The sequence below is a fragment of the Sapajus apella genome, unplaced genomic scaffold (assembly GCF_009761245.1).
Source record: "Sapajus apella isolate SASKATOON/1434 unplaced genomic scaffold, GSC_monkey_1.0 scaffold50, whole genome shotgun sequence".
NCBI lineage: Eukaryota > Metazoa > Chordata > Mammalia > Primates > Cebidae > Sapajus > Sapajus apella.
The window spans coordinates 2,847,212-2,870,373 of NW_022436990.1; the positions used below are offsets into that span (position 1 = coordinate 2,847,212).

Sequence of the window (23,162 nt, forward strand, 5' to 3'; positions counted from 1 at the left end):
CTTCCAAAACTTTGTTGAATAGGAGTGGTGAGAGAGGGTACCCTTGTCTAGTGCCAGTTTTCAAAGGAAATGCTTCTAGTTTGTGCCCATTCAGTATGATATTGGCTGTGGGTTTGTCATAAATAGCTTTTATTATTTTGAGATATGTTCCATCGATACCTAGTTTATTGAGAGTTTTTAGCATAAAGGTTTGTTGAATTTTGTTGAAGATCTTTTTTGCATCTATTGAGATAATCATGTGGTTTTTGTCTTTGGTTCTGTTTATGTGATCAATTATGTTTACAGCTAGTGCTCGACTTACGACCATGGTCGAGACCGTGGACTGGTCATAACACGATTTGGTCGTAAGTTAAGTAGGCTATATATACAGTTGAAATGGTGCACGCAGAGATGGTAGTGCTACCAGAAGTGGGTCCGCACTGTCACAGATGTGACGTTTGCACTGCCAGATGTGGAGCAGTCATGGCTAGCGATTGAGGTCGTAAAGTCAAATGGTCGTAAGTTGCATAGGTGGTAAGTTGATCAATATCTGTATAGATTTGCATATGTTGAACCAGCCTTGCATCCCTGGGATGAAGCCTACTTGATCGTGATGAATAAGTTTTTTGATGTGCTATTCAATTGGGTTTGCCAGTATTTTATTGAAGATTTTCATATAAGTGTTCATCATAGATATTGGCCTGAAATTTTCTTTTTTAGTTGTGTCTCTGCCAGGTTTTTGTATCAGGATTATATTGGTCTCATAAAATGAGTTAGGGAAGATTCCCTCTTTTTGTATTGTTTGGTATAGTTTCAGAAGGAATGGTAACAGCTCCTCTTTGTATATGTGGTATAATTCAGCTGTGAAAGCATCTGGTCCTAGACATTTTTTGGTTGGTAGGCTATTCATTGCTGCCTCAACTTCAGACCTTGCTATTGGTCTATTCAGGGATTCAGCTTCTTTCTGGTTTAGTCTTGTGAGGGTGTAAGTATCTAGGAATTTATCCATTTCTTCTAGATTTAATGGTTAATGTGTATAGAGTTGTTTGTAGTAAACTTTGATGGTAGTTTGTATTTCTGTGGAATTGGTGGTGATATCCCATTTATCATTTCTTATTGCATCTATTCAATTCTTCTCACTTTTCTTTATTAGTCTGGCTACCAGTCTGTCTATTTTGTTGATCTTTTCAAAAAAACCCAGCTCCTGGATTCATTGATTTTTTTGAAGGGTTTTTTGTGTCTCTATCTCCTTCAGTTCTGTTCTGATCTTAGTTATTTCCTGTCTTCTTCTAGCTTTTGAATTTGTTTAAGCTTGCTCCTCTAGTTCTTTTAATTGTGATTTTAGAACTTTAGGGTTTTTAGATTTAGCTTAGGGTGTTGATTTTAGCTCTTTCCTCGCTTCTCATGTGGGCATTTAGTGCTATAAATTTTCCTCTAGACAATGCTTTAAATGAGTCTGGGGTATTCTGGTATGTTGTGTCTTCGTTCTCATTGGTTTCAAAGAACATCTTTATTTCTGCCTTCATGTTATTATTTATCAAGGAGCAGGTTGTTCAGCTTCCATGTAGTTGTGTGGTTTTGAGTGAGTTTCTCAATCCTGAGTTCTAATTTGATTTCACTCTGGTCTGAGAGACTGTTTGTTAAGATTTCTTTTCTTTTGTATTTGCTGAGGAGTGATTTACTTCCAATTATGTGGTCAATTTTAGAGTAAGTGTGACGTGGTGTTGAGAAGAATGTATATTCTGTGGATTTGGGGTGGAGAGTTCTGTAGATGTCTATTAGGTTTGCTTAGTCCAGATCTGAGTTCAAGTCCTGTATATCCTTGTTAATTTTCTGTCTCATTGAGCTGTCTAATATTGACAGTGGAGTGTTAACTTCTCCCATTATTATTGTGTGGAAGTCTAAGTCTCTTTGTAGGTCATTAAGAACTTGCTTTATATATCCGGGTGCTCCTGTATTGAATGCATATATATTTAGGATAGTTAGCTCTTCTTGTTGCATTGATCTCTTTACCATCATGGAATGCCCTTCTTTGTCCCTTCTTTGTTGGTTTAAAGTCCATCTTATCAGATACTAGTATTGCAACTCCTGCTTTTTTTTTTTTTTTTTGCTCTCCATTTGCTTGGAAAATCTTCCTCCAATCCTTTATTTTGAGCCTACGTGTGTCTGCATGTGAGATGGGTCTCCTCAATACAGCAAACTAATGGGTCTTGACTCTTTATCCAATTTGCCCACTTGTCTTTTGACTGGGGCATTTAGCCCATTTCATTTAAGGTTAATATTGTTATGTATGAATTTGATCCTGCCATTTTGATACTAGCTGGTTGTTTTGTCTGTCAGTTGATGCAGTTTCTTCATTATGTCAATGGTCTTTACCATTTGGTACATTTTTCCAGTGGCTGCTAGGTGGTCGTTTCTTTCCTTATTTAGTGTTTCCTTCAGGGACTCTGGTAAGGCAGGCCTGGTGATGATGAGATCTCTCCACAATTGTTTATCTGTAAAGGATTTTATTTCTCACTTATGAAGCTTAGTTTGGCTGGATATGAAATTCTGGCTTGAAAGTTCTTTTCTTTAAGGATGTTGAATATCGGCCCTCAGTCTCCTCTGGCTTATAGAGTTTCTGTCAAGATATCCGTTGTGAGTCTGATGGGCTTCCCTTTGTGGGTAACCTGACCTTTCTCTCTGGCTGCCTTTAGCAATTTTGTTGCTCATTTTAACCCTGGTGAATCTGATGATTATGTGTCTTGCAGTTGTTCTTTTTGAGGAATATCTTTGTGATGTTCTCTGTATTTCCTGGATTTGAATGTTGGCCTACTTTTCTAGGATGGGAAAGTTCTCCTGGATACTATCTTGAAGAGTGTTTTCCAACTTGGTTTCATTCTCCCCATCACATTCAGGTACGCCTATCAAATGCAGATTAGGTCTTTTCACATAATCCCATATTTTGTGGAGGCTTTGTTCATTTCTTCTCACTCTTTTTTCTCTAACCTTGCCTTCTCATTTTATTTCATTGAGTTGATCTTCAATCTCTGATATCCTTTCTTCTGCTTGATTGATTTGGCTATGGAAACTTGTGTATGCTTTGTGAAGTTCTTGTGCTGTGTTTCTCAGCTCCATCAAGTCATTTATGTTCCTCTCTAAGCTTGTTATTCTAGTTAGCATGTTGTCTAACCTATTTTCAAGGATCTTAGCTTCTTTGCATTGGGTTAGAGCATGCTCCTTTATCTCAGACAAGTTTGTTACTATCCACCTTCTGAAGCCTGCTTCTGTCAATTCATCAAACTCATTCTCCATCCAGTTTTGTTCCCTTGCTGATGAGGAGTTGTGTGATCCCTTGGAGGAGAAGAGGCATTCTGGTTTTTGGTGATTTCAGCCTTTTTACACTGGTTTCTTCCCATCTTTGTGGATTTATCTACCTTTGGTCTTTGAAGTTGGTGACTTTTGAATGAGGTCTCTGAGTGGATGTCTTTCTGCTGATGTTGAAGCTGTTTCTTTTTGTGTTTTAAGTTGCCTTCTAACAGGTCCCTCTGCTGCAGGACTAATGGAGGTCACTTCAGACCCTGCTTGCCTGGGAATTACCCACAGGGGCTGCAGAAAAGCATAGATTGCTGCCTGTTCCTTCCTCTGGTAGCTTCGTACCAGAAGGGTACCTGCCAGATGCCAGCCACAGCTCTTCTGTATGGGTTGTCTCTTAGGATATACAGGGATCAGGGAACCACTTGAGGAGGCAGTCTGTCCCTTTTCAGAGCTCAAATGCTGTGCTGGGAGCTCCGTTGCTCCCTTCAGAGCTACTGGGCAGGGACATTTAAGTCTGCTGAAGTGGGACTCACAACCACCCTTTTTCCCAGGTGCTCTGACCTGGGAAGGTGGGGCTTGATTTATAAGTCCCTGATGGGCTGCTGCCTTTTTTCAGAGATGACCTGCCCAGCAAGGAGGGAGTCTAGTCACAGTCTGCCTGCAAAGGCCTTGCTGAGCTGCTGTAGGCTACACCCAGCTGCTGTGTAACTTCCTTGCACTTTTGTTTACACAAGCAAGGTTAGAACTGCCTCAATAATAGCAGACACCCCTCTCCCTCTGAGCTTGACCGTCCCAGGTCAAGCTCAAACTGCTGTGCTGGCTGCGAAAATCTCAAGCCAGTGGGACTCAGTTTGCTGGTCTTTGTGGGGATGGGACCTGCTGAGCGAGATCACTTGGCTCCCTGACTCAGCTCCCTTTTTTTCTTTTCAGGGGAAAGAGTGGTTCTGTCACCCAGGTATTCCAGGCACCAGCTAAAAGGGCCACTCAGTTTTGTGCTAGACCACAGCGCTGGCTAAAACAGCCACCCGGTTTTGTGCTGGAAACCTGCCACACTGGTGGCACCAGCAGGAATCTTCTGGTCTCTGGGCTGTAAAGCGTGGGAAAAGTGTAGCATCTGAGCCGGTGTGCCGGAGTGCCTGGAAAAGGCCCCGATAGCCTCCCTTGGGTAGGAGGGGGAGTTCTCCAGTCTCTTGTACTTCCTGGGTATGGCACCACCACACCCTGCCTCGGTTTGCCCTCCTTGGGCTACACCCACTGTCCAACCAGTCCCATTGAGATGAACCTGGTATCTCGATTGGAAATGCAGAGATCACTCATCTTCTGCATCGCTCTCACTGGGAACTGCACTCTGGAGCTGTTCCTATTGGCTATCTTAGCAGAAGTCTCATTTTCTTTCATTCTTTAGGTCCCCTATTACTGTGTTGTTTTCTTTGCTGTGCAGAAGGTTTGTAGTTTGACAGAGTCCCAATTGTTTATTTTTGCTTTCATTGCCTGTGCTTTTGAGGTGTTATTCATAACAATTTTCTCAGACCAAAGTCCAGAAATGTTTCTTCTATGTTTTCTTATAGTAGTGTTATGGTTTCAAATCTTACATTTAGGTATTTGATTCATTTTGAGTTGATTTTTGCATAGTATGGGAAGTGGAGGTCTAGCTTCATTCTTCTGATATGGATATCCAGTTTTCCCACCATGATTTGCTGAAGAGACTTCCTTTCTCCAATTAGTATTCTTTGTGCCTTCTCAAATATCAGTTGGTTGCAGATATGTAGATTAATTTCTGGCATCTCTAGTCTCTCTCATTGGTCCATGAGTCTGCTTTTTATGCTAGGATCATACTGTTTTAGTTTCTATAGCTTTGTGGTATATTTTGAAGTCTGGTAATATAATTGATGCCTTCAGCTTTGTTCTTTTTTGTTCAGGATTGTTTGGGCTCTTTGGAGTCTTTTGTGGTTCCATACAAATTTTAAGATGTTTGTGTGTATGTGAAGAATGTCATTGCTATTTTTAGAGAGATTGCACTGAATCTGCAGACTTCTTTGGGTAGAGGCTGGAAAATATAGGTAAATGGGGATATATGGAGGGATTTGTTCAAGGATACAAAATTTGGCTCAATAGGAGGAATAAGTTCTAGTGTTCTATATAGTTGTAGGATGAATATAATTAACAATAATATGTTATACAGTTTCAAATAGCTTTCAAATATATAGTTTCAAACAGGACATTAAACATTCCCAAAGAAATTATAAATGCTTGAGATGGTGAATATGCAAACTACTATTGTCTGATTACTATTCACTACACATATCAAAACATCACTATGTACCCCATAAATATATGCAATTATCATTTTTAAATTAAAGAAATTATTTTTCATAGCAAATTAGTTTTCAAAGCCTCCTCAGAATTCAAAAATGAAACAGAAAGGCAAGTTTTAAAATTCCTCACTCATACCCTCTGGGTGAGAACATAAAATCAGTGTGCTTCTTTAAGGGGTCTTTTGTTTTTTTTTTTTTTTGAGACGGAGTTTCGCTCTTGTTGCCCAGGCTGGAGTGCAATGGCGCGATCTCGGCTCACCGCAACCTCTGCCTCCTGGGTTCAGGCAATTCTCCTGCCTCAGCCTCCTGAGTAGCTGGGATTACAGGCACGCGCCACCATGCCCAGCTAATTTTTTGTATTTTTAGTAGAGACGGGGTTTCACCATGTTGACCAGGATGGTCTCGATCTCTTGACCTCGTGATCCACCCGCCTCGGCCTCCCAAAGTGCTGGGATTACAGGCGTGAGCCACCGCGCCCGGCAAGGGGTCTTTTGTTAATTTCTATTACAAAAAAAATACATAGCTTTTGATCTAGCTATTATACTTTTAGAAATTTGTTTATTCCCACATGTGTGCAAAGAGATATGTATGAGAATGTTCAGTGTAGAACTATTGATTTTGCATTAAAAACAGCTAAATGTCTCTCAAAGAGTTATTAGGGAAATAAACCACAGTAAACAGACATGGTGGAATATTATGCAACCATTTAAAGAATAATGTGGATATTTAAGTGCTTACACGGAAAAGCATCCAGGTAATATTATTTTAGAAAGCAGTCTAGAGAATAGTACATGTGAAAAATTCATATTAAAATGAATAAATATTGTATGATCCAGCAATTCAGGAATTTAACATCTGGATACAGCCAAAACAATCCAAAGCAAGGCCTTGAAGAAGTATTTGTACACCATGATCATAACAGGATTATTTACAATAAATACAAAGGTGAAAGCATCCCAAATATTCACTGACAGATAAATGAATAAAAAAGTGGTATATCATTAAAATGGGATATTATTCAGCCTTTAAAAAGGAGAAAATTCTGACACAGGCTACAACATAGATGAATATTGATGATTTTATGATAAATAAGATAACCCAGTCACAGAAAGACAAATACAGTATGCTTCCACATATATGAGGTATTTAGAGTAATCAAAATCATAGAGATAGAAGATAGAATGGTGGTATCTAGGAGTTAAGAGCAGGAGGAAGTGAAAAGTTTTTGTTTTACAGGTATGGACTTTCAGTTTTGCAAAATAAAAAAGTTCTGGATATTGGTTGCACAGTAGTGTGAACATAACACTACTGAACTACACATTTAAAATGGCTAAGATGGCAATTATGTGTATTTTATCACAATATAAAAATTTTTAATAAAAATATTGATTACACAATAATTTTAGAGTTTTACATTTAGATTTAGTAAATATATTTGCATGTACCTGCTTCTTAAATATGGATACACCTTTCTTCTTTATATAAAACCAAATTGGCTTGGAAAGTTGCTAGAATAATGTTTCACAAAAATATAATGAGAAAGAATACAATATTCACACCAGTCAATATTAACTAGAGAAGAGCATCATAAAGGGATGATGCATTATATAGAAGTGAAAGAACATGTAAAACTAGAAGACAGAGAATTTTAAGGACTAATTAGATCATATTTTCTAAGTTATACTCTGCCTAATGGCATTCAATTACTCTTGGCTTTCCTTCCAGGACATAAGATAATATGCTAAAATAGGCTGTATATCTAGAAAAGTTTTTTATACCTATGAAACCATCTGGAAATTAATTTGCCTTGAAATTTCTGTGAGGTGCTGAGGGCAAAGCAGTAGATGTCATCAATAAGCTATGCAGAGACAATAATGAAATCATGTCCTCCTACCTTAATATACAAAACAAAGAGGGAAGAAGGCATACATAAAGAAAGAGAAGTTTAAATGCCCTCAAAATTTTAATCCAAAAGTGAAGATTATTTGACTGAGCTTCAGATTTTGTATTTATTTCTATAAAAATTCACTAAAATTGAGAACTGTCTATTAAATGGAGACAAGCTGTATGATTTTTTTTTGGACACATCTAGAGTAGGCCACCCAAATGTGGACATTATTATTATTAATATCACATATTAATTATGACAAATAATCAAATATTTTTAACACCCTTCTTTTAAATAAGGCAGTGATTTCCAACTAGAAGTGACTTTGGCCCCCAGGGACAAATGTCAAGGCAACATTTTTGGTTGTCACCCCTGAGGGATTCTACTGGGATCTACAGAATAAAACCCAGAGATACTGCAAAACATCCTACAAAGCACAGGACATCTTCCTACAATAAGAATCTTGGAGCCCAAAATGTTAATAGTACCAAGGTTGAGAAATCATGTTTCAATAAAAATAATTCATTTAAATTATTTTAAATCGAATGTAATTATAGCACAATCCAGTATTTTTAAGTTATAAGAATTAGAAAGATTAACATTGTAATAAAAACATAAAACAAGGAAATTTTTTGCAGAATTCCTTCTACAGAAACAGTGGGTCACAAAAAAGGGTTCAGGTCCTATACAGCACTGATACTTTAGATACATATTTTTGTGATTCTAACCTTTTGGAATACCTTTTAAAATACTCTTTTCTCAATAAATGTGTTTGTGTGTGTGTGTGTGTGCATGTGTCAATATACAAATATGATTTTACAGTGAAGTGATACTTCCGCTCTTAAGATAAATTGGACCCTTAAAAAAGCCTAAAAGAGGCAAAGATTTTTGAGGCCATATAAAATCCACAGCTACTTAGAGATAAATATACAAGAAGTGAGGCTGAGAAATCTGTATTCACAGAGAGAGTTAAAGGGCAGTTAACCTTCTAAAGTTAATGACATGGAAAATTCTGGGATATAGGATTTAGGTTTCAGAGTATTAGATTGAAATCTATCACTTACCTATATCAGATAAATATTCAGTGAAAGCTTTAAAATAATGGCAAAAGTATTGTCATTTTGTCTTCTACACGATGATTAACTTCTGCCAATAATATCAAGAATCATAGGGTCTAAAAGGATTGATTTTAGAGTTTGGTTCCATTCTTCTACCATCATTTCATTAATTTCTACTGTATCTGTCTGATTGCTATTAATCTTCTTAATGATTTACTAAGCATCACGGAGTATCTAGAAAAATTATCTATTTTTTCTTTACAAAGATTACTTCCCTGTACCAGAGAAACTGAAAGTGCTGTTAAGTATTGTGAGTGAAAAATATCAGAGATAGGTTTCAATCAATTTAGAAAGTTTATTTTGTAAAAGTTAAGGATGTGCTTGTAACACAGCCTCAGAGGTCCTGACGACGTGTGCTCGAGGTGGCTGGGGTACAGCTTAGCGTTATACATTTTAGGGAGACATAAGATATCAATCAATATATGTAAGATATACACATTGGTTTGGTTTGGAGAGCCGGGACAACTCAAAGTTTGGGGGAAAGTTAGGGAGGTGTCATCCAGGTCATAGGTAGATAAGAGGCAAATCATTGCATTATTTTGAGTCTTTGATTAGCCTTTTACTAAATACACAATTTACATGTGAGAACAGAGTAGAGGAAATGTCATTTATACCTTAGTCTGACTCAGGGAATCTGCATTTTTACATAAACAACAGGCCAGTGGAAGCATCAGATATCCATTTGTCTCAGGTCAGCGGAGGGGTGAATTCAAGTTCTGTCCTTTGTCCTGTACTTGTGAAGATAAGCTATCAATTTATATTGCCAGAGTGAAATTCTACAAAAGTATTTTAGGGTGAAAACCTTGCCCACAATGAATTTCTCTGTGGGAAAATTGTGAGACATGTATGTAGTTTTTTAATCTTTACTTCTAAACCATCTTATTTAGGGATAAAACGGAAAGCAGGTTTGTCTAACACAGTTCCCAGCTTGACTATTCCCTTTGTCTTAGTGATTTAGGGGTCTTGAGATTTATTTCCTTTCACATTACATCAGCTGAGAGAACACATTAAAGATTATGTTGTATAAGACATTGAAACATTGCTAAACATTGTAATATTTTGCCAATCCATGACTTTGTAGTAGAAGGTTTTTGGAAAAAAAAACACCATCTACTTATCAGCCTGCTCCAATTAATTATACAGGTGTCAATAAATACCATATGAGCCATTTGTTTTTTAATTTATTATATGTAATGCTAGGATAAAATATTTAGTGCTATCATCCTTGATTAAAATAAATTTCAATTTAAAGTGTATGATTTGAAAACAAGAAGCATTTGTTGCATCGATTTCAAAAACGTGTTTAAAAACACTAATCACAGGAGAGTAGTTTCTGAACACAGTCTGGGTCAAGCAAGAGCAAATGCAAGGGTCTTATTCAATAAGCAGGTACAAGAAGTAGCAGAATCTCTATATAATAGTCTCACAGAGCTTCTTTACTATTTTGTACTTTCTTTATGTTTATGTTGTTATCAGGTGACCTAGATATTTTCAAGAACTATTTATACTTTTAAGGTGTGATGTTGGTTGGAACCTGAAGATTTCAGCAAGTTGTCAAGTTGGGAAGGAACAAAGAACTTTTATTTAATGTAGGCTATTATGGTAAAAATATTCTTAATTTAAAAAATTCTTAATTAAAATTTATGTGCATCTTACCTGGTGATTTAATAGACCACTCAAAAAAACATTAATGTTTGGTGAATGCTTAGCTGTCAAACAGGTTGTAGTGTTTCCTGAATACTGAAAAAATCATACAGTGGTGGAGAGCGTGTTTAATACTGTGGTGAGTAGTAAATAAACCGATGAACTCAGACACTTCCGGTAGTGAAAAAAAAGACTACCCATGCCAAGTTGCCCAGTAGTATGCAGCCTCCTTTACCCAAATGCAGGGACTCAGAGCCATTCATCCCACTTACCCAGGTCCTCCATGCATCACTGCTGTCAGAGGGATCCCAGCTCCTCTCCAATGCTCACATGATATTAAATATATGAGAAAGATGAATGCATGCAACAGGAGGAGTGTGGATAACAGATACCTAAGAGAATGAGAATTGCAAAAGACAGACTGAACAGACAAGGGAGCTAAATAAGGGTGAGTGCTTGGTAGAGAATTCAGAGTAAGAATTAGAGAGTGAGATAATTTGAAAGAGTTTAAGGCTGCAGGACACTTGCAGAGAGAATGCAAAAGGATTCAATAAATACATGCTGTAGGCTATAAGTTTTCCTTACATGGATTTGGGGAGATGAAAGTATATATTTTACTTCTAGGTTGTATATAGTATTTCTGAATTCAATATTGCAGTAAGATTGAAATATAAGAGGTTCCAGAATTAACTTGGATATATTGATGCCTACATAATTATTTAAATTTTGAAAAGTAGAAAGCCATGTCCTTGCATTAAAACTGCCATTTAGCTAGAAGTCTATTAATTATATATTTCTAAAGTAATAGGAAGTGCTAATCAAAGTCATTAGAACATATATGTGTGACCCTGAATTATGTAGTTTCCTAAATATCCCATATTATTTTGTGTGTTAGAGCAGCCAATATTTTAGGCTGTTAAAAAAAAAAAAGCACATGACTCTTATTTAACTGTGAGAATCTAAATAAATTTAACACCATGATATAAAATTCTCAGGAAAGAAGGATAGCTGTGGTGAAAATATGTGTTAGAAACTGTTTCTGAATTTAGAGTGTAATTTTCCTTTGTTCCTTCTGTTGGTTCAAACTGCTTTGACTATCAATCTAGTAAGTTCCTATTACAAACTGGTTTGGATTTCATGAAGGAAAATTATCCCCAAGAATATGTAACACAATGTACAAAAAAATATGGCTCACAACAAATATGTTCCCAAAGACACCCGCACTCCTATGCTGAATCAGAATGCTAATGTCCTTTGAGCGACAGCCAACATTTCTAAGTGTGTGGTTATAGTGTGCTTTTTTGCAAAGCTCAAAGCTTGTTGTCTAAAAAATGCAAATAAGTAAGTATTATTATAAAAGATCAGATGGAAATTGCTATGGGCTGAATCGTGACCACCAAAATTCATATTTAAAGCTCTAACCTTTAACATGACTATACTGTACTTGGAGATATGGTTTTTAAGAAGTAATTATGTTTAAATGAAGTCATCAGGGAGGAGCCCTAATTTGACAGCATTAGTGCCCTTATAAGGAGATAAATTATCACATCTCTCTACCCTGTGAGAACACATAAAGAAGGCAGGCATCTATAAGCCAAGAAGAGAGCCTTCTTCAGAGCCCAAATTAGCTAGCACCTTGATTATGCACTTCCCAGCCTCCAGACTGTGAGAAAATTATTTTCTGTTCTTAAACCACCCAGACTATGGTGTTTTGTTATGGCAGCCTGAGCTAATATAAAAATGTACACAAGTGCCACTGCCACTTTCCTGATTGAAAATTGAAGGATATTTTTAGATATTTATCTAAAGAAAGATATTAGAAAATATCTTAATACATATATAAAATGTAAAGATATTTTAGCAAGGTATGTCACAATGGTCAACATTTTCATAATTTGCACTTTTCAATTTTGTCTTTTATGGATCATGCTTTTGGTTTTGTATTTAAAAAGCCATTGCCAATCCAAGCATTGTGGTACACCTCTAGTCCTAAATACCAGGGAGGCTGAGGCAAGAGGATTACTTGAACCCAGGAATTAGAGGATACAATGAGCTATAATTGTGACACTGCACTCCAGCCTGGGCAACAGAGACAGACCCTGTCTCTAAAACAAATAATTAATTAATTAACTGAAAATAAAAATAAAAAACTCATTGCCAAACCTTGTCACCTACAGCTTCTTCTATAACTATTAGAACTTAGAGTTGTATACTTAATGATCCATTTTGAGTTAATTTATGTGCAATGAATTAAATTTGTGCCTAGATACATTTTTATATGGATATCAAATGGTTTTAGTATCGTTTGTTGAAAAAACGATTCTTTCTACATTTAGTTGCCTTTGCTTCCTTGTTGAAGACTATTAACTGTAGTTGTAGTCTATTTTTAGGCTCACTATTCTATTCCATTTGTCAATGTGTCTATTATTTTTCCAATCCCATTCAGTCTTTATTATTCTAGCTGTATAGCAAATCTTGAGATTGGGTTGAGTTTTCCAAATTATTGCTTTTTTACAATACAGTATGGATATTTTAGATGTTTTATCTTTCCATATAAACTTAGATTACTTTTTTCAATATCTATGAAATAACTTACAGAATTTTGATTGAGGACATGTTGCATCTATAAATCAAGCTGGAAATAATTTATACTACAATATTGAGTTTTCCAACCTATGAAGACAAAACATCTCTCCAATTATTTATATTTCCTTCATTTTCTTTAGAGTTTTATGGTTTTCTATATATAGATTCTATATATACATTATTAGATTTGTACCCAAGTACTTCATTTTTATATGCAATGATGAATGGTTATTATAAATTTTGTATTTTAAATTACCACTGTTTATTGCTGGTATAAAATAAAATAATTGCCTTTCATATAAGAACTTTGTATCCTGTGACCTCACTATACTCACAGATTTGTTTCAGGAGGGGTTTTGCTTTTTGTTTTGTACTTTGGAATCTTCCACAAAGACAATCATGTCATTTGCAAGCAAAGACAGATCTAGTCCTTTGAAATCTCTATACCTTGTATTTACTTCCCTTTCTTGTCTTATTGAACTTGTTAGGACTTCCAGTATGCTATTAAATAGAGTAGTAAGATAGGATTTACTTGGTTCATATTTAGATATGACCAAATATTCAGTTTCTCAACAGCAAGTATGATGTTCACTGTAGGATTATTTTGTAGATATTCTTTATAAAGATGAAGACACTCCCTATATTCCTAGTGTGCTTACAGTTTTTATTGAGAATGGTTGTTGAATTTTGTAATTGCCTTTTCTGCATCAATTGATATGATCATATAATTTCCCCATTTTAGCCTCTTGATGCAGTTTATTACACTAACTGGCTTTCAAATGTTGAACTAATCTGGCATACCCAATCTCAGTTGGTTTTGGTGTGTCATTTGTTTTTTAAAAAATAATCATTGTAAACCCTAAATCAGATCACAGAATTCTCCTGTTTTAAATTCTGCAACAGCTTTCTAGTGCTATTACTACGTTCTGTTCTCTCTGCTCAGAATATTTTTGCATAAATGACTCCTTCTCATCCCCAGGCCTCAGATAAGATATCTCTTCGGAGGATGCTTTCTTGAATTCCTATCTGAAACTGTCCCATTTTCAGTTACTCTTTATCACATCACCACATTCTCTTGTCCTCAAAGCAATATTTAAAATTTAAAAGTTTACTTGTTTATCTTATTTGCTTTTTCATTTGAGAGTGGAAAAATTGTCTCTCTCAATCATCTTATCTATTTCCAGTGCCCACTACAGATTTTGAATCATAGGAGCTAAGCAATATTTGTGTTTAGAGGTCCTTGGAGGTTCTCTACTCAAGCCCTCATCTGTTGTTGAAAATCCTGCCACAAACATCATAGACAAAGAGTTTCTGTTTATACATCTCAAGTTATGGGGATCCTACTAATTCCCAAGGCAACCCATTTTATCTTTGGACAACTCTGAAATCTCTGTTTACCCAGCATTTTAGTCCTAACCCAAGCACTCTGAATAACCAATCCACTCGCCTGAGAGCTCTTCAAATAATTAAGTCAGTTCTCTTGTACTCTCTCCAAGCCTGGCTTTCTTAACCAATCTCTCTAGTTTTCAGTCCCTTCACCATCCTACATGTTTTCCTTGGAGTGCATTCACTGCCTTGAATTCCACCTTCAGATGAAAGCCAAGAAATAAACCAGACCCGCAGGAGTGGTCAGATAAAAGCAAAGTGGAGGCCAACACCACCCTTATTCTTGGTTAGTGAATTTCAAAGTATTGTTTCTAACAGCAGCTCCACCTCCATGGTTTATTTTAAAGTAACATCTCATGTGGCACTTTAATAAACATAAAAACTGGGCATTCTGGCTGAAATGGAGCGGGGGGCCAGGAATCTCATTTTCTTAGCCTCTTCTTCAATCTCCACCTCCCCTAGGGAGCCCTTAGGCAAACTCCTCAGAAGCCTAAAATCTATCTATGCATTCCACCTCAAAGACTTTTCAATTTTCGTAGCTGACCCCAAGGTTGACTCACAGTATGATTATGGACACTAAAACTCTGGAACATTTTTTAAAGTACATGAGTAACACATGAAAACAAGCTTTTGTAATTAGTCCAATTAAAAAAAAAAAAAACAGAGAAAGAAAGATCAAGAAATAGGAATGCTGAGGGGGTGGAGCAAGATGGCAGAATAGAAGCCTACACTTTCATTTCCCTTGTTGGGACACCAAATTTTAACAACTATATGCACACATAAAACACCATCACAAGAACCAAAAATCAGGAAAGCATCACAGTACTGGTTTTAACTTCATATCACTGAAAGAGATATTGAAGAGGGTAGGAGAAAATTGTCTTGGAATCACTGATACCACCCCATCCCAATTCCCCAGAAGCAGCACGGCCACACAGAGAGTTTGTGAACTTTGGGAAGACCAAGTGTATTAGTCCATTTCCATGTTGCTGGTAAAGAGATACCTGAGGCTGAGTACTTTACAAAACTGTGGGGAACACTCCCATGAGAGGCCCCACCTAATGTGTGGGCCTCACCAGACGGTGAGCTTGAGCCCAAACACAGTTTCCTGCTGGAGGCAGTTGAGCTATGGGAAAGAAGGAACTAAGAAATGACTGATGTTGCAAAAGTTTCTACTTCTGACTGCAATGACGCTTGGGCAAGGGTTGTGTGGTTTTGTCAGACATTATGTCTCCACTAGGCCTCTGCATGACCTTTACGACTTTGTTTTTCAAGAAGTTTTACCTTATCCGCATGACTGCCTTGAATCCTAGATAATGACTTTATGGCTTAGCTTGTGACTCTTAGGTATTGTTATTTACAAAAGTGTGTTTTGGTAAAAACAGATAAAGCATACCACCTGCCCACTTTTATGATCCTTGAATGTCATGCTTAAGATTGTTTTTGTGATCTTATATTTTGTAAATTTCCATTCGTCTTATTGTTGATTGTATAAACACCTTTGATCTTAAGGTATATATTGAGACCCTGGACAAAAATAATTTCGCTGTTTAGGCATTGCCTTTTCAGTCCTCCAGACCCCAACTTTTCTGTCTCTCTTTATTTCCATGAACCCTCTCTTTCAGGTTGGGACCCTCTTGCTGGCCAAGACTCCCCGGCAAATCTTCCGTCGCCCACACAAAACAAAGAGGTTTAATTGGATTTACAGTTCCATATGGCTGGTGAAGTCTCACAATCATGGCAGAAGGCAAGAAAGAGTCATGTCTTACATGGACGGCAGCAGACAGAGAACACTTACCCAGGGATTTCCTCTTTTTAAAACCGTCAGATCTCATGAGACTTATTCACTATCATGAAAACAGCACAGGAAAGACTTGACTCTGTGATTCAACTGCCTCCCAGTAGGCCCTCCCACAACACACAGGAATTCAAGATGAGATTTGGGTGGAGACACAGCCAAACCATATCAGAAAGCACAGGAACTTGGGGACTTTACACTGAACTCAGTGCTGCCCTATCACAGAGGAGAATAAAGCCATGCTAGGCACAGCCAGTGACTGTATGGAGGGAACATTTGGACCAGCCACAGTCAGAAGAGAATCAGCTATCCCAGCAGTCAGTATTTGAGTTTCTCAGTAGGCCTTGCCGCCATGGTCCAAAGTGCTCTGGGGTCCTAGATACACTTGAAAGGCAATCTCAGACACTAGAATTGCAACCCTAGTGCTAGGCTGCACTTAGAGCCAGAAGACTAGAGTGGCATGTGACCTCGGGAGACACCAGCTGGCATGGCTAAGAGAGTGATTGCACCATCCTTCCCCCAACCCCAGGCAGTGATTCCCACTGCAATAAACATAACCCCTTCCTTCTGTGTAAGGAGACTAGAGTGAAGAGTGAAGAGACCTTTGTCTTGCATATTGGATATCAGCCCAGCCGCAGTATACTAGAGCACTCTCCTAGTTCCAGGTGGCTCAGCATAGAGAGAAACACTCCATTTGTCTGAGACAGAGTAAGATAAAAGAAAGAGTTTATTCCAGATAACCTATAGATTTCTTCCCACCAAATCAGTACCTCTAAGAGTCTGCAAATCCAGTGTTGTTGAGCTTGCAGCACAAGTCCATTCAAATAACTGAAAATCCTTCTCAACAAGGACAGACACAAAGAAGCCCAGACTATAAAGACTACAATAAATACCTAACTCTTCAATGCCCTAACAAACATCTACAAGCATCAACCCCATCTAGGAAAACATGACTCAGTAAATAAGCTAAATAAAGCACCAGGGACCAATCCTGGAGAAACAGTGATAAGTGACCTTTCAGAGAGAGAATCTGAAATAGCTGTATTGAGAAAATTCAAAGAAATTCAAGATAACACAGAAAATGAACTCAGAATTCTATCAGATAAAATTAACAGAGATTTAAATAATTAAATAGAACCAAGCATAAATTCTAGAGTTGAAAAATGCAACCAAGATGCTTAAGAATACATCAGAGTCTCTTAATAGCAGACCAAAAAAAAAAAAAAAAAAAAAAAAACACCAGAAATGAAAAAGCAGACATTAAAACTGATATGACAGAAATGAGAAGGATCATTATTGGTTACTATGAACAATCATATGCCAATATATTGGAAAATCTAGCATAAATGGATTAATTCCTAGACACATACAACCTACCAAGTTTGAACCACGATGAAATCCAAGAACTGCACATACCAGTAACAAGTAACAAGATCCAAGCCTTTGTAATTAACAGTCTTCCAGCAAAGAAAAGCCCAAACCCTATGGCTTCACTGCTCAATTTTACCAAACACTTAAGGAAGAACTAATAACAATCCTACTCAGCCTGTTCTGAGAAATACAAGAGGGAATACTTCCAAACTCATTCTGTGATGCCAGTAGTACCCTGGTGCCAAAACAAGACAAAGACACATTTAAAAAAGAAAAATACAGGCAAATATCTCTGATGAATAATGATGTAAAAATTCCCAACAAAATACTAGCAAACCAAGTTTGACAATACATTAAAAAGATCACTGATTACCAAGTGGAATGTATCCCTTGGATGCAAGGATGGTTCAGCATTTGCAAATCAATGTGATACAGCATATCTACAGAATAAACGACAAAATCATATGACCATATTAATTGATGCTGAAACAGCATTTGATTACCTTCAATATCACTTCATGATAAAAACCCTCAGAAAGCTGGGTATAGAAGGAACATACCTCACCATAATAAAAAAAACCATGTATGACTGACCCATAGCTAGTGCACACAAAGCGGGAAAAATGAAAAGCCTTTTCTCAGATCTGGAGCATGACAAGGATGCCCGCTTTCACCTCTGTTATTCATCATAGTACTGGAAGTCCCAGCTAGCTAGAACAATCAGACATCTATTTGTGGCTGTTACTAAGTAAAATAACTCAAACAGAATTCCTTGCATGTATGTGTGTGCATGAGTGTGTATGTGTTTGTGTGTGTGTGTAAAGGATCACTTAGGTTTTGGCGATTAATCTATAGATTTATATTGCACTTTTAAAAGTACTTTTTAAAAATTCCAAGCTGGTTATACTGATGAGTATGAAAACTAAGTCAACTGTAGTGTTGGTACACTGAAATATAATTTAGTACAAGTTCATTTAATTTGTAATTGAGAAGGGTATGTGAATATTAATACTTTATTTTCTTGAAATGGGATCTTCCTATGTTGCACAGGCTGGTCTTGAACTCCTGGATTCAAGTGATCCACCTCCGGCTCCTGAGGAGCTGAAATTATAGGTGTGCAACATCATGCTTGACACATTTTTTTTTTTTTTTTTTTTTTTTTTTTGAGACGGAGTTTCGCTCTTGTTACCCAGGCTGGAGTGCAATGGCGCGATCTCGGCTCACCGCAAGCTCCGCCTCCTGGGTTCAGGCAATTCTCCTGCCTCAGCCTCCTGAGTATCTGGGATTACAGGCACGCGCCACCATGCCCAGCTAATTTTTTGTAGTTTTAGTAGAGACGGGGTTTCACCATGTTGACCAGGATGGTCTCGATCTCTTGACCTCGTGATCCACCCGCCTCGGCCTCCCAAAGTGCTGGGATTACAGGCTTGAGCCACCGCGCCCGGCCACTTGACACATTTTTTAAGGACCAAAATAATATATAAGAATACTCCAGTTTCACATACCTTTCTGATATAATCAGTAATTCTAGTTTCCTTATCATCCTCCCAGAAATATCTCTTCTATACAAAAACATGTAAATCTATATGCTTGTGTGCTGTATGTTTACTATTATAATATTTTAAAACTATTATATAAGACAGGCATTAAAGACTGACAACAATATAGCAGGCCATATATTATGATCTTGGTAAAAAATCAATAGACATATCATGAGTTTTAGGGAGAAGTCAAAAGGCAGTACGATAGAAATAATTAATTTAAATAGAGGCATTAGAAATATCTCCCCATACTTCCCCACTGATAGTGACAAGAGACACACAAATTCCTAGGTAGACAGGAGCGGGTCCTTGGTAAAACTCAACCTTCAAGCTAAGTATGGTCTAAAGTCTGAAAATGAAGCTTCCAGTTTTCCACGAGTTCCAGATAGAATCCATGGAACAGAGTGAGAGCTTCCACTCCTGTCTTACCCACTCTCTCTCAATTGGTTCTTTCTGAATAATGCCTTTTAACCAATTGAATAGTGCCTTTTCCAAGCCCACCTACAAACCAATCAGCACACACTTCCCCATTGTAGGCCCATAAAAACCCTGAACTCAGCCTCACAGATGGCTAATTCTCCCCACTTTCAGGTCCCCTCTCACTGTTGAGAGCCTTTCTTTTACTCAATAAATCCTACTTTGCCTTACCCACTCTGGTTTCCATGTACCTTATTCCTCTTGCATGCAGGACAAGAACCTGGAACTCACTGAACTGTGAGAAAGAAGGAGCTATAATGCTCCTGCTCACCAAGCTATAGGTGGCTGGAGTAGAAGAGCTGCAATATTCCTGCCCAGAGAACTACAGGAGTACAAAAGCCACATTACCACCATCACCACTGTACCCTTTATTTACCTGCACAAGTAAAGAGAGTCCAAGAAAAGTTCCTAGAGAACTTGACTAACATGGACATTGTGAAGCTGGGGTTCAGAAGGAAAAGAAATGAGTTGAAAATCAAGAAGCTGGTTGTAGGTGTCTTCCTGGAAAGAAAATGAATAGAGAAACACTGGCCATGCCCAATTGTGCACTGTGGGCATAAGCTTTATGTTTTTATATCAAAATTAAGTTTTAAGTATTAACATTATTTTGTACTATATTTTTGACAACCAGAAAATGACAGAAGAAGCTCTTAGATCCATGAAATATTTTCACCCAAGTGAAGGAAAGTAAAGATCTGATGTCCGTTTTTTGAAAGCATTAATGTGATGGGGACTATTTTATCATTATGTCACTACTGTCTTGCTCTTTCAAGGAACTTACTTTGCATGACTGAATTTTTTCCTACAGAAATGGAGCCCTAATATTTATATTATAATATGGCTTCCTCTTTTTCTCTTAATACATACTTTGAAGACATTTTAACATCAATTCATATACTTCTAACCTCATCATTTTTCCTGATTATTTAATAAACAATTTTATTGTTGTACTGCAAGTTAACCAGATGCTTACTGATAACATTTAGGTTGTTTTCCACCTATTGATCTTGCATCAATATTTTAATTAATATATGCAAAATAGGCACTTGTCCAATAAAAATATATCTAGGATATATTTCCTGCAAATTAAATATTTATCAAAGGATGGCATTTTTACATTTTGATAGACATTACTAAATTTTCCTCAATGGAAATTAGGAATTGTTACTGTTGTGATTGTTTTTATTTGAATTGGTTTATTTTCTCATGTTCTTGAATGTCTTGGTTTCTTTGATTATCATTTATTTTTAGATAAATACAAGGTACTTTTATTTCAGTTGCCTTTTGTTTAGGAGAAATTAGAGGTGCCTATTATCTCTTAGCCAGCCACGAACTCTATCTCAGAGAACCCGCTCTCACTAAGTGGGCAACAGGCCAGTTATCCCACTTTGTTTGCCATGGTTGATTACTCAAGAGTTGGACAGCTGATGCATGCAGGGCCAAACAGATTCTCCTCTGCTTCAGATTGAAATCAGAACTGAAAGACACTAGCTACTGTCTGTTTGGTCTTTATAACTTGAAACTGCTGTCAAAATTGTCTGTACAATGATTTCTGCCTTTTGCATGGGAGGCAAGAAAAGTCAGTCCTACAGAGATGGAATAAAAAAGCAACTGTGCACTACAAAACAGAGGTACAAATACACATATCTTCAGAACACAAACAAGAGGTGTGCGAGGGAGGGCGAAGGGAGGGATAAGGGAAAGAGGGAGGGGAGAGGAGAGGGAAAGAGAGAGAGAAACACCTAGGGCATAGTAAGAAAGCAAGAAAAATTATTTGGTTTTGGTACGATCTAATGTCTAGGCCTAACTACCTTTGTCACAAAGGTGCAAAAACAGCCTGTTTTCTGAGCTACTCCCATATTCGTATAATTTTCTAATAAGAAAATTATGAAGCTGGTTTGTGTGACTGTCCATTACCTATAACTAATAAATTCAGAAACAGACATTGTAATAAATCAAGTTTGTTTCCTGATTACTAAGAGGAAAGAACCTTAATATATGATTAGCAATTGTTTCAAAGAATATTTTTTAGTCACAATGTACTTAAGGATTGATATCAATATCCTGAAAAAAGCAACAAAAATATGACTAAAGCAAGATGATAGAAAAGTAACAGATAGATACAAAAAAGTAAAATTAAGCTATATTACTATGTGAACAGTTTTTGCAAGTTCAGTGAGTTATTCTATCCCATTTATTTGCTTCTTTACTCCTAGAGAAATTTGTTTTATTTGTAAAATATTCCACAATTGAGATTTGCCTAGATTTTAAGTATCAGATGCAAGGTTTTACAAGGGTAATAACAAGATCTAATTTACATTTAAAAAGAGAATGGGTCAGTAAGATCAAGAAGAATTCTAGTGAGCTAACTGTTCATAAGTGGTAAGAAGAAGAAAGGAATCAGTTTGTGCAACTAAGTAGAGGGTAGTTTCACTATTGAGAGCGTGCAGATTAGGAAATGAGAGAACTTGGTTAGGAAGAGACGAGAATATTCTGTGTACAATAGCAAAGACCAGGAACCAACCCAAATGCCCATCAATGATAGACTGGACAAAGAAAATGTGGCACATATACACCATGGAATATTATTCAGCCATGAAAAAGGATGAGTTCATGTCCTTTGTAGGGACGTGGATAAATCTGGAAACCATCATTCTCAGCAAGCTGACACAAGAACAGAAAACCAAATACCACATGTTCTCACTCACAGGTGGGTGTTGAACAATGAGAACACATGGGCACAGGGAGGGGAACATCACATACTGGGGTCTGTTTGGGGTTGAGGGGCTAGGGGAAGGACGATGGGGGGTGGGGAGGTTGAGGAGGGATAACATTGGGAGAAATGCCTGATGTAGGTGACAGGGGGATGGAGGCAGCAAACCACCATGGCATGTGTGTACCTATGCAACAATCCTGCAAGATCTGCACATGTACCCAAGAATTTAAAATACAATAAAAAATAAAAATAAAAACAGAACATATATAATTTAAGATAACTATTAATCAGCCCCAGGGAGAACCAAGGAGGGCAATTACTGAATAAATGTGTTCAGACTTCTGCAAAGAATTTATGGCAGGATATAAATATTTCAGAACCATGATACAGAGAAGGATAGCTGGATGCATGTTTAAAACTATATAATCATAATCAGAGTAGTAAAAGAAAAGAGGCCACGGAGAGCCTGGAGAATTTATATATTTACAGTAGGAGGAAATCAAGAAGAAATATACACAGGTATATAGAATGTGAAGTAAAAGACTGGAGGTAGCAGGGTGGGAGGTGGGTGAGGGATAAGAAATAATTTAGTGGATACAACATACACTATTTGGGAGATGGCTACACCAAAAGCTCAGACTTCACTACTCGACTTACGACCACGATTGGTTCCAACAGGCCAGTCGTAACACAATTTGGTCATAAGTTGAGTAGGCTATACGCACGCGGAGATGATAGTGCTGCCGGAAGCTGGTCCGTACTGTCGTACACCCAGCTGGGCAACGTTTGCACTGCCAGACGCGGAGCAGTCATGGCTAGCGATTGTGGTCGTAAAGTCGAATGGTCGTAAGTTGCATAGGTTGTAAGTCGATCAATACCTGTACACAATATTTATGTAACAAAACTGTACTTATAGCCCTAAATCTGTATAAACACAATGGAGTACTATTCAGCCAAAAGAGAGACAGAGAGAGAGAGAGATTCTGTCACTGGCAACATGGATCGAACTGGAGAACATTTTTAAGTGAAATAAGCCACACACAGAA

The 23,162-nt window shown here is 37.3% G+C and overlaps 1 long non-coding RNA gene across 1 annotated transcript; it reads left to right on the top strand.

Moving 5' to 3' along the window:
• Positions 1–2,466: 2,466 nt before the first annotated feature.
• LOC116526219 lies at positions 2,467–22,986 on the top strand. Its single transcript, XR_004258031.1, has 3 exons — positions 2,467–2,601; positions 8,421–8,432; positions 22,976–22,986. It is a non-coding gene; the product is annotated as an uncharacterized LOC116526219 (long non-coding RNA).
• Positions 22,987–23,162: the final 176 nt, after the last annotated feature.